Source organism: Pezoporus flaviventris, unplaced genomic scaffold (genome assembly GCF_033815535.1).
Source record: "Pezoporus flaviventris isolate CSIRO_AGI_PZ_B2104156 unplaced genomic scaffold, CSIRO_AGI_Pfla_v1 ptg000130l, whole genome shotgun sequence".
Lineage (NCBI taxonomy): Eukaryota > Metazoa > Chordata > Aves > Psittaciformes > Psittacidae > Pezoporus > Pezoporus flaviventris.
The window spans coordinates 33,907-45,522 of NW_026892678.1; positions in this window are offsets into that span (position 1 = coordinate 33,907).

Consider the following 11,616-nt stretch of genomic DNA (forward strand, 5'->3'; position numbering starts at 1 on the left):
AATATCTCTCTTGAGAAATCAGGGGCCTCTTTAGAAAGAAAGGGCACATATTTGGGGGAAAATATGCTTTTTCCTTCCATTAATAGTAAGCTATAGTCTTTTAAATAATTGCAATAAACTAAAAAAGATTTTTACTTTAGTTCATGTTTCCCAAAAGTTTTTTGTTTGTAGGTAAATATCTTACATATGAAGTATTTTAATAGTTGCATTTGTACAGTAAGATACTTCACCCTGAATAAAAAGTCCTGATAGTATGGTATGAAATAACAGTATGTTGACACACTAGGGAGTGGAGCTTTGCCCAACCAAGTCAGTGTCCAGAAGAGAAAAGCCCCTTTGTGAATCAGTATGTGGAATAATGGTATTAAGCAATGAGGAAGAGATACAGTAATAAGCATTTCTCTCTGCTTCTTAAGCTGGCATTTCTGCTCTGTCATGCCTTGCGTACTGCCACATACACCTATTTAGTCATGAGAAACACTTCATATGTTTGATTTTTCTTGACATATCCTTAATCCTACTCTATTACCTATTAATAGACCAATCATCTCAAGTGTATGTATGCCTATGCACAAAGCCTGAGAAAAATCCAGGAGGAACTGCAGCTCCATGCCCAGTTGGAAAGTTATTATATCATAGGAATAACATGGTGGGATAACTCACATCATTGGAGGGTAGCGATAGATGTTTTGCAAAGATAGGCAAGTAAGAAGATGTCCTTGGTTCAGCAGTAGCAGTCATTTTAGTCTTTCTTAGTAGCTGGTGCAGTGCTGCGGTTTTGACTTTCAGCCTGGGAGCAGTGCTGATAACACCGATGGTTTTAGTTGTTGCTCAGTAATGTTTACCCTGACCAAGGACTTTCCGAGTCTCATGCTCTGCCAGGGAGTAGGGGAAGCCAGGAGAAAGCTGAGACAAGACACCTGACCCAAACTAACCAAAGAGGTATTCCATACCATAGCACATCATGCCCAGTATATAAACTTGGGGGAGTTACCTGGAAGGGTGAGATCACTGCTCGGTCAGGCTGGGTATTGGCAGACAGGTGGTGAGTGGTTGTATTCTCTTCCCTTGTTATTTCCCATATCCTTATTATTACTGGTGGTAGCAGTAGCGGTTTTGTGTTATACCTTAGTAACTGGACTGTTCTTATCTCAACCTGTGGGAGTTACATTCTTTAGATTATCCTCCCCATCCTTCCGGGAGCTGGGGCCGGAAGAGGGGGGAATGAGCGAACAGTTGCGTGTTTTTTCTGGGTTACTGTCTGGGCTTAAACCACAACAGAAGAGGAAGAGGACTCACAGTCTATGTTAAGGGGAACCTTGAATGTATGCACATCTACTATAGCAATTGTGGAATCCCTATTGAATTCTGGCTCAAGGTGAGAGGGGTTGTCTCCAAGGAGGATCTTACAGTAGGCATCTGCTACCAACAAAGCCATATTTGGGTCAAAAGAACCTGGTTCTTAAGGGTGACTTAAACTACCCAGACATTTGCTGCAAGAACAGTAGAGCAGCCAACATGTCATCCATCAAGTTGCTGGAATGTATAAAGACTTTCCTCATACAAACCAGTAATGAGGCACTGCTGGACTTGCTCCTCACAAACCAAGGAATCTTGCTTTTCTGTATCTCTGTGGCATAACACTTGACTGCAGTGGTCAAAACATTGTGGAGTCTAGGATCCTACTAAGTGCACTAAAAGTCAGTGCTAAGACAAAGCTTTTAGATTTCAGAAAAGCAAACTTCAGCTTGCTCGGAGTTCAGCTGGGAGGGATGTTGTAGGAAGCTTCCATGAAGGATAAAGGAGCTAGCGAGTGCTGGGAGTTTCTCAAGCATACCCTCCTGCAAGCACAAAACCAGTTCCTCCCCTCTGAAGGTGATGAAAGCAGGCAGAGCAAGAGGAGCAAGAGACCTCATTGGCTTAACTGCAGTCTTGATTATGCTGAAAATCAATAGAGAAGGAAACCTGAGGTGTAAAAAAGGATGAATATCCACTGAGAAATACAAGGAACTGCCAGGGAGTGTAGAGACACAATTAGAAAAAAAAAAACAAACAACCCTCAGGTCAAATTGAAATTATCCCAACGTGTCAAAAATTGCAAGAAAGGGCCCTTCAAGTACATAAACAAAAAGCAGAAAAAGAAGGAAAACATTGACCCAGTGTTAACCAGGAGGGGTGAATTATTCACCAACACCACCAAACAGGCCAAGGTTACCAACACTTTCTTCACCTTTATCTTTACTAACACTATTGGGCCCCAAGCCTTGGAAACAAAAATCTAAACTTATGCAAATGCAGACTCACTTTCTTCTTCAGTGAAGGAAGATTTGATATACGAACTACTACAGGACCTTGACTCCCACATATTGATGAGCCCTGACGATATCCACCCAAGGGTTTTAAAAGAGATGGCCAATATCATTGCAAGGCCATTCTCGCTAATCTTTGAGAGGTCACGGACATGGGCGATTTCCAAGAAGACTGGAAGAAGGTGACTGTCACCCCCATCTACAAAAAGGTCTTAAAGGAGGATTCAGGAAAATATAGGCCCATCAGTCTTACTTCAGGCCCTGGGAAAGTTATGGAATGAATCTTTCTGTGGGCTATCACCAAGTCATATAAAGAAGACTGGGAAAAAACAGCACAGATTCAACATGGGCAAATTGCTCTTGACCAACCTGGTCTCCTTCTTAACAAATTAACCTTCTTGGTTGATGTGGGGAGAAGAGTGCACATTTTCTACCCAGATTTCTCCAAGACTTTTGATATGGATTTCCATGACCTTCTTCTAGAGAAACTGACATGTTGCTGCCTAAGCAAGTTGTTTGTACAGCGGATAGCGACTGGTTGACCAGCCGCACCCATGGGGTGGTGGTGAATAGCTCCTTTTGCAGCTGGCGATCTGTCAGAAGCGGGTTCCCCAGTGGCCAGTATTAATATCCTTGTAAGTGATCTGGATGATGAGGTCAAATGTACCCTGATGAATTTTCCTGATGATACCAAACTGAGTGGGGAAGTGGGTACTTTGGAAGGGACATCCAACCTGGAGGTTGACCTGGATAGGCTGGAAGATTGAGCTGACAAGTGCCTTATGAAGGTCAACAAAGTGAAGTGTAGGATCTTGCAGCTGGGTAAACACAATCCAGAAGTGAAGCACAAGCTGGGACCTACTTGGCTGGGGAGCAGCTCCGTGGAAAGGGACTTGGGGGTCTTGGTGGACAGCAAGCTCAATAAGAGTTAATGTATACAGATGCAGCAAAGGAAGCCAACAGGATGCTAGACATTGACAAGGGCATAACCAGCAAAGTTGCCATTATGCCAATCTACTAGCAGCTGTCAAGCCACACCTGGAATACTGTGTTCCTCACTATACAAAAAAGATGAGGACAGTCTGGACAGGATGAGAGAAGGGCCACAAGGATGGTCAAAGGACTGGGAACCCTGCTGTATGAGGAAAGGCTGAGAGAACTGGATTTGTTTAGCCTTGAGAAAAGAGGGCTGAGGGGAGACCTCATTACAGCAGTCCAGTGGCTACAAAGAAGATGAGGACACTTTTCCAATAAGTAATGGATACAAGGCTTGGGAGATCCTGACTGGACACAAAAGGAAATGTTCTCATTTTTTGCAATGAGAACAATGAGCCGTTGGAATAACCTCCCAAGTGAAGTAGTGGATTCCTATCGTTTAACACTCCTAAAGCTTGTCTGGACAGAGTACTGATTCATCTTGTCTAGACTGCTTTTTGCGAAGAAAGGTTGGCCCAGGTGATCTTCGAGGTCCCTTCTAATCTGGTATTATGTGAGTCTACTAACATGGCACAGAAGAACATATTTCCTTTTTTTCTTGTTTTCACCCAAAAAGAGTAATATTAGGAGAGTCAATATCTTAAAACCTCTTTCTCCATGGAATTGTATGTACCACTTGGACTCCTGGCTGCACTGTAACAGGCTGACCTTAAAAATTTAATTGGAACTTTCACAACATTAAGGATTTGCTGCCTACTTTAATAGGTATTGTGAGACTCAGAGAAGCCTTCATTAGCCCTCCAGCCCTAATGATTCTGAATGTATTGGTGAATGACATATAAAGGTAGCAGCCATTCCAAGGAATCAATTACTATAGCTGGCAAGAAGATCCCTTTTTCCCCCTTCTTCCTGATTTTCTTTATTATTTATAAACTAATATGCCTCTTTGTAACATTTTCTGCGTTTATAGCATGGCTGGTGAGCTAAGCCTTTGCTAATGGATAGGAAAAAGCTGGATATTATTTCCAGACATATGATTAAGGAAAGTACAGCCACTTCAGTTTGAAGGAAATTCCTAGTAATAATCCAACTCTTTTTGTAAGGTCACGCTGACAATATTCAGCCTAAACCTTGCACAGTTATGGTGGTTATTGCCTTTCTCTTCCCCATAAGGAGTAAAGAGAGCTGAAAAGCTTGGAATTAGATTTAAGTTTTCTCCAGAGGAGGATTAAAAAGCCTCCCACTTTCCCCCCTAAACAAGTACCGCTCCTTAGAAGACATGTATATGCCCTCAGACATGCAAAAACCAAACATGTTCTCAGGAAAAAAAAAAAAAAAAAAAAGAAACCAGACAGGAGAGAAAGTAAAAGAAAGATAGATGTGGTGTTGCAACAAGTCAAACCACTTACAGATGCCCTCAGGAATTTTTGGGAGCATGCAGAAATGTCATTGTGCTCATTAAACTCCCTGACACCACTTTCATTTTCACTATGAAAGCTGCGCTGACCTTGCCAGTCCATTAAACTCTAACAAGGGTCTCTGCAGGTTCATAGTTCCAATTATGACTCAGTTTATAGGACCCTAGCAATAAATACAGTTTGACTTGCTCCACTGTGGGCTGATCTTTGCTCCTGCAGTTGCCAAATAAACAGTGGGCTCGAGGTGAAAACTCAAATGCCTTTTCTTCTTTCAAAAGTAGGAGACACTTTGAAACACTTCAGCTAACATGCAGCTAAGATTCACAAGCAAGCTTTTCCTCTGGGCCTCTGTTAAAGCTAATTGCTTCTTTTTGGCTGACATGAAAACTTTATATCAAGTTTGAAAATAACATTAGGTAAGGAACTAACACTATATGAATATGTGCATCACATAGCCATACACAGTGCGTGATAGCATATCGTTCTTGCTTAGTAAAGATGTGTGAGGAGGCAGGTGGATAAGTACTGTGTTAATCAAATTATGATTTTAGATGTTTGGGGTCAAATTTTGAGAGTGTATATATGGAGGAACTAAGAGTATGAACTGATGTTCTATACTGGTTTGGAAGTAATAAAAGAAAATTTTACCATAAGACTGATAGCCATTGTTTTATACCTATTGTTGACTATATTTGCAAATATCTGCAAGTAGACTAATTTAAGTGAGAGCACAATTGAGCTGCAAAATTTGTGTGCAGAGCTAGACTCTACAATCAGCCTTATAAAAAAGGATAATTTTAATGCAATATAAAATATTTAATTTACTTATATAGCCATTTTACACTGATGTCATAAGAAAAAAAGGATCATTCTTATGATGGTAAAACTATAAGGAATATTTTTTAGAAAATGTGACCATGTAATCTCAGAGTGATTTTTTTTTTTTTTCCAGAATGCCCTTAGGGCATATTCAAAGGTGTTTAAGCCCTTACAAAATGCAAATAAGAGCTTAATGTGAGTTTCATAAGCATTGAAATGTTCAGGAACATTTTCTCTACCTAGGCTCCAAGAAAAACAGAGAGATATTTTTGTATATATAGGGAATATAGTAATTATTAAAATAAATTTACATTAGACATATTTGTGATGTATTCCCAAATGAGCAAAATGCTGGCAAATTAGGAAAAAAAGTAACAAATGTGGCATAAATACAATGAAATTATCAAATTTTATGTATTCAGAAATGATGAAGGAAAACTATACTAAATCAAGCTCATAAATTTTACATTTGGAACATCTGCCGTAAATTGTAACATTTCTTCTGTAGTAGAGGTGATTACATTAAAAGTTACTTCAGAGCTCATTAAACAAAAATGATCTATAGCATACTGTTTGAGTGCTTGAATTTATAATTAAAATTAAAAAAATTGAGAATATAATTAGCAGGAACTATGAATAAAAGGAAGATATAATCTCTTCTTCACAACATTCTCAGTTGTGAGGAAATATGTGTTAATGCACTAATTCCCATGCAGAAAGTTTGGACAAAGCATTTTGTAGCTGTGGAACAATTTTAATTTCTAAACAAATAGAAATGCATTGCTGTGAGTATACTTAAATACCAAGTGATAACACTGCTCCTATTTTTTTATGTATTGCAGTTTTATGTTTACAGCTAATATATAACTATTATGACCCTCATCCTACAAAGAAGCCAATATAATGAACTTAATACCAGTAAAGCTCTCTGTTCGGTCCAAGAGTCTGAATAACCTCTTTTATATATTTTTACAGTAAGTGGCAGAAGCATTCCCACAACACATTTGCTTCATATCTCTTACAAAGGCATTCAACTAGTGATTTATACAGAAGTTGCATATAAAATTTCTGAATACCCATCATATTTCAAATCTGAAAGGTCTAGAAAATGCAGTACGGTCATGCAGACAAATGATGTATCTTCTTGATAGGTATGTAGATTGCTTATAAAACTTCTAAGATTAATAGGCAGCCCTGCAAGCCATACATGATCTGAAATGATATTCTGAAATTCAATCAATAAAGAAATCTGCTAAATATAAGAGAAAAAAAAAAATAGTGAACTAAAACTGTAAGAATATGAACAATATTCACCCCCTGCCCCGCACATGTTAGATGTTTGCACCAAGTTCATTTACAGTTAAGGAAAAATAGAGGCCTAGGAAGCAAAATTGCCTGTTTCTTTTTAATATTAAAAATAATGTTTCTTTTTAATATTAAAAAGAAAAAAAGGCAAAATACACTATATCATGGATAAATTGCCATGAAACGTGCATGGTGGAATGAAATGACAGAAATACAGGACTGTATCTATAGTGCAGTGTTAGGGTTTTGTTTTTTTATCATTATGAAAGATGAATGACTTCCTTTAATAGTTTTGTAAATATGTTTTAAGTTAAAAAAAATCCTGTTGTATTCACTATTTTTTAATCCCATTTTTCTAAACATTACCATAATTTAATGTCATGTTTGTATGTTTTGAAGTTTGTCACATTTTTTATGTTTCTGCCTTTTGGTGTTTCTGCCTTTTGGTGTTTCCAACAGAAATATGAGAAGCTATGTTTTAGAATAAAAATATCAACCTAACTCAAGTGCACAAATGTCTTACTGTCAAAACCAGGTAGTAAATAAAATGAATCTGAACTCACAAATAGAAGTTTTCAAATTTTAAAATCCAAAACACTCAAATATATTCATGTCAGACCAATAGCAGGTAAAAATACACTGTGATACCTTTTGGAAGCAATAAATACTTGCTTCAGTTGAATGAATTCAGAGGTTAAACCCCTCACTTACTCAACTTTTTGTGCACTAGACGTGTCTGACCTCTTCAGATTAAATCTATTGCATTTTCTGCTACTTTTTACTACTGAATCTAAGCCAGTAGTCACTATACGCCTAGGTATGAATGAAACTAAAGAAAAATAATAATTAGAAACACTAGGAAAGTTAATCAAACTGTGACTGCTACCTCCATTCTGTTCACATTGTCCCTTTGTTTCACTGATGTATTGGTGTCTTGGTTTAAGCCCAGCCGGTAACTCAGAACCGTGCAGCTGCTCACTTACTCGCTGCCTTCTCTCCTGCTCCTGGAGAATTGGGGCGAGACTGGGGCGAGAATTGAAAGAATGTAAATCCCAAGGGCTGAGATAAGAGCAGTCCAGTAACTAAGGTATAACACAAAACCACTACTGCTACCACCAATATTAATAGTGGTAGGGGAAATAACAAGGAAGCAGAATATAAATCTAAAAGGAGAAAAAGAACAGAAAACAATGAACACAAGTGATGCACGATACAATTGTTCACCACCCACCAACCAATACCTAGCCTGACCCGAGCAGTGATTTTCCCCTTCCTAGTAACTCCCCTCAGTTTACATACTGGGCATGATATGCTGTGATATGGAATACCCCTTTGGCTAGTTTAGGTCAGGCTGCTTCCTCCCGGCTTCTTGCCCCCCTCCTCACTGGCAGAGCATGAGAGACTGAAAAGTCCTTGATCAGCATAAGCATTACTTAGCAACTACTGGTGTGTTATCAGCTTTGTTCTCAGACTAAGGCCAAAACACTGCACCAGCTACTAAGAAGGAGAAAAATAACTGTTACAACTGAACCCAGGATAATTGGTTTGAGTATAAGATACTAAACCTGTTTTTTTTCTTATATTTTCAGATCGTACAACTAGAAAAGGACGTTCTCTTTTCTGAGAGCCACAAAATACTGGCAGATGTAATGGCAAAAGAAGAGTGCTAGTAGGATCAATAATCACTAGGGTAAACAGCCTAAATGTGTCACTTTTATACCCCAGGGCTCAAAGAGGTATATACAATGTGACCTCATGGTTTTTAAGTTGTGTGACATTCCCTATAAGACACTGATAAATGTTTTATTCTTACTCAGGTCTTTTAAATAGTCAGAAATTGCTGTTTCTAATGAGTAGCATTGTGTAAGGAGTCATATTTCACACATGACTATTTGGGGTGATCATGAGCATGTTGTCATGTGAAAGGATTGGGAAAGTGATCAGTCATTGCCAGGATATTTTTTGAATTGTTAGTTATGAATCTGTTCCAGTTTGTTGTTTTTTTTCTGCATGTGTATTTTTGGTCTTGTAAGACAGAAACAATTACAGCATTCAAATAAATTGATGATAAACAATTACTAAATCTCAGTCAAACACATGGCTTCACATCCAAGCAATCTGTCTGAACAGGAGAAGAAAGGAGACAATCAGACTGAAGCAAGTGAGCTACTATTACAAAACCTCAAAATATTATCACTCTTTGTATTAAAGGCACCATATATAGACAATTGAGTGGACTTCAAAAAACAGCAACAACCTTTAGGAACACCTTTTAAGATGAGTCCAAAATCAAGCTGTGGAATGAATTATGGTGTGAGAGTCCTCTATGAGTTGTTGGCTAAGCCCATTTTGTAGAAGCAACAGGGTTCATTAACCTTCCTGCTAGAGCTTCAGCTGTCTGTCATTGAAAGTAAGTTTTGATGTGGTTTAGCTGTGTAACCTTGGCTCAGGCTGCTGAGGAAATTGCCAAGCTGTGAGGAAATGCACAGAGTAGGGACACTGATGATAAAACAGATAACATTTCAGGCAGAGCTAAGATTTCTTGGGTATAGCTACTTAGCAGTCCAAGGATTCAAGAGGGAAAGCACTCTTGTCAGATGGTATAAAATCCTAGAGTAAAAAATCAAATATGAAATTGGAGGATGATAACTCAGCAACACTATTGCAAAGAGCAACGATGTTGCTGTCCTCCCTCTGCCTGACTGATTTCTGCCTGGTTAGGAATTCCTCATCAGAGAAATTCTTAGTAGATGTATTAGTGCTTAGTGTTGTTTAGTCCTAGTTATCTGCTGCATGCTTTAGCCTATAGGGAGTTGCTTTAGACTTTTAAATTGTGCTTAAACTGCTGGCAGTGTCCTTTAAGAACTTCCCATACACATCAAAAGACCTAGGAAGAGAGCACTACAGATGATGGTAAATGTGGGCAACAAAATTCCTATGGCTTGGAGTGGAGGCATCTTTCCTTCTTCAGCTTGGAAACTAGAAGTATGAAAACAGAATCACCGAAGCTAATTCTCTATTTTGAAAGGAAACTGTGTAACCCTTTGTGGCTCTTGTAGTTACAGTACATGCCATGGTGGTGCTTTACCAATGTCTCTATCCACGATTGTTAAAACTAAACAAAGAAACTTGACAAAGTTTATGACAAAGCAGCACTATTATTTCCCTGGAGTTAACAGGCCGTATTTACTCCATTATCATCTTCGTCTGCTTTTGCTACCCATACAATGTATTTTCATTGATAAGAAATATGGAAATAAGTTTTCCAAGTTTGGTAATAGAGATTCTTCCTCCACAACCTGTCAAGAGTTGGAGGATTCCTTTGGTTCCTCATTCTGCTTATTCTCAGATCATTAAAAAAGATGTTAATGAAAAGCTTTTATTTTATACACATTCTTCAGTCTTCTAAAATAGCAAGCATCAACACTCCTTTCTTTGCTGCTTCAAAATATTTTTGGCTTGTTTTATATGAATGACATTGCATTTCATATTTCTCCCATGTTTTGTTTACTTCTTTTCAGGTCATTAATAAACTTTAAACATTAATTATAGTGATTATACTAATCACTATAGTTAATATATTTAATCACAGTATATTTTATTTTTTATATTATATAAATGTTATGTTATATGTTATATTAAGCACTTAAACGGAGCTGCCTTTGCTTCTCATGTATGGGCATGTTTGGTCTAATTTATGGTGATGGAGCACACTAAGGCTTTTTCTGTCGAACACACAATACTAATTACAAAGTAGTTTATTTTTGGGAGTCCTTATGTTCATACTTCATGTTTACACGAGCAGGCAAAATCATTGCAGTGAGTTGACCCTGGTCAGCAACTAACTTCCCATCAAGTTTCTTGACCACTGTCCGATGGCAGGGAGAATCAGAGGAACAAAAGTGAGGGAAACTCATGGGTTGAGATATAGTAAAGCAAACCTGTTTGTGTAAGCAAAAGCAAAAAGTGAGTAAATTCCCTACTTAGCATTGGCAGGCAAGTGTTTAACCATTTCTAGGAAAACAGAGCCTCAGCACATATGTCAGTTGCTTGGGAAGCGCCATAACCAAGAATGTCCCCCCTTTCTCCTCCTTTCTTTGAGCTTTTACTACTGGGTGCAACATCATATGATATGGAGCAGCACTTTGGTCAGCTCTGGTCAGCTGTGTCATCCTAGCTATGTCCCTCCCAGCCTGCTTACTGGAGAGGCAACTTGAGAAATAGAGAAGACCTTGATGAAGTGCAAGCACTGGTCAGCAATAGCTAAAACATTGGTTTATTACCAACACTGCTCTGGTCATCAATCTAAACAGTGTATCATACGGGCTGTTATGAAGTAAATTAACTAAATTCCAGCAAGAGCCAATACTATCATAAAATACTGAAATTCAAAATCAGTTATTCAAGTATTCTATCCTATTCAAGCATCCCTACTATTCAAGGTTTAGTAAGCATCAAACTCAAGACAATTGCATAGCCTTAATGTTTCCTTTTATATTTATACTCTTAACACATGATATATATAAGGGAAGATTGACTGCCATCATCTACCTGGACTTCTGCTAGGCATTTGACACTGCCTTGTATGGCATCCTTGATTCTAAACTGGAGAAACACAAATTGGATGGATGGACCACCCGGTGGATAAATATTGGTTGGGTGGCCACATTCAGAGAGTTGTAGTCAACAACTCAGTGTGCAAGTAGAGATTAGTGACAAGTCCTCAGGGGTTGGTTATTGTGACCAGTGCTGTTCAGCATCTTTGTTGGCGACATAGACAATAGGATTGATGCACCCTCAGCAAGTTTTTTGATGACATTAAGCTGTGT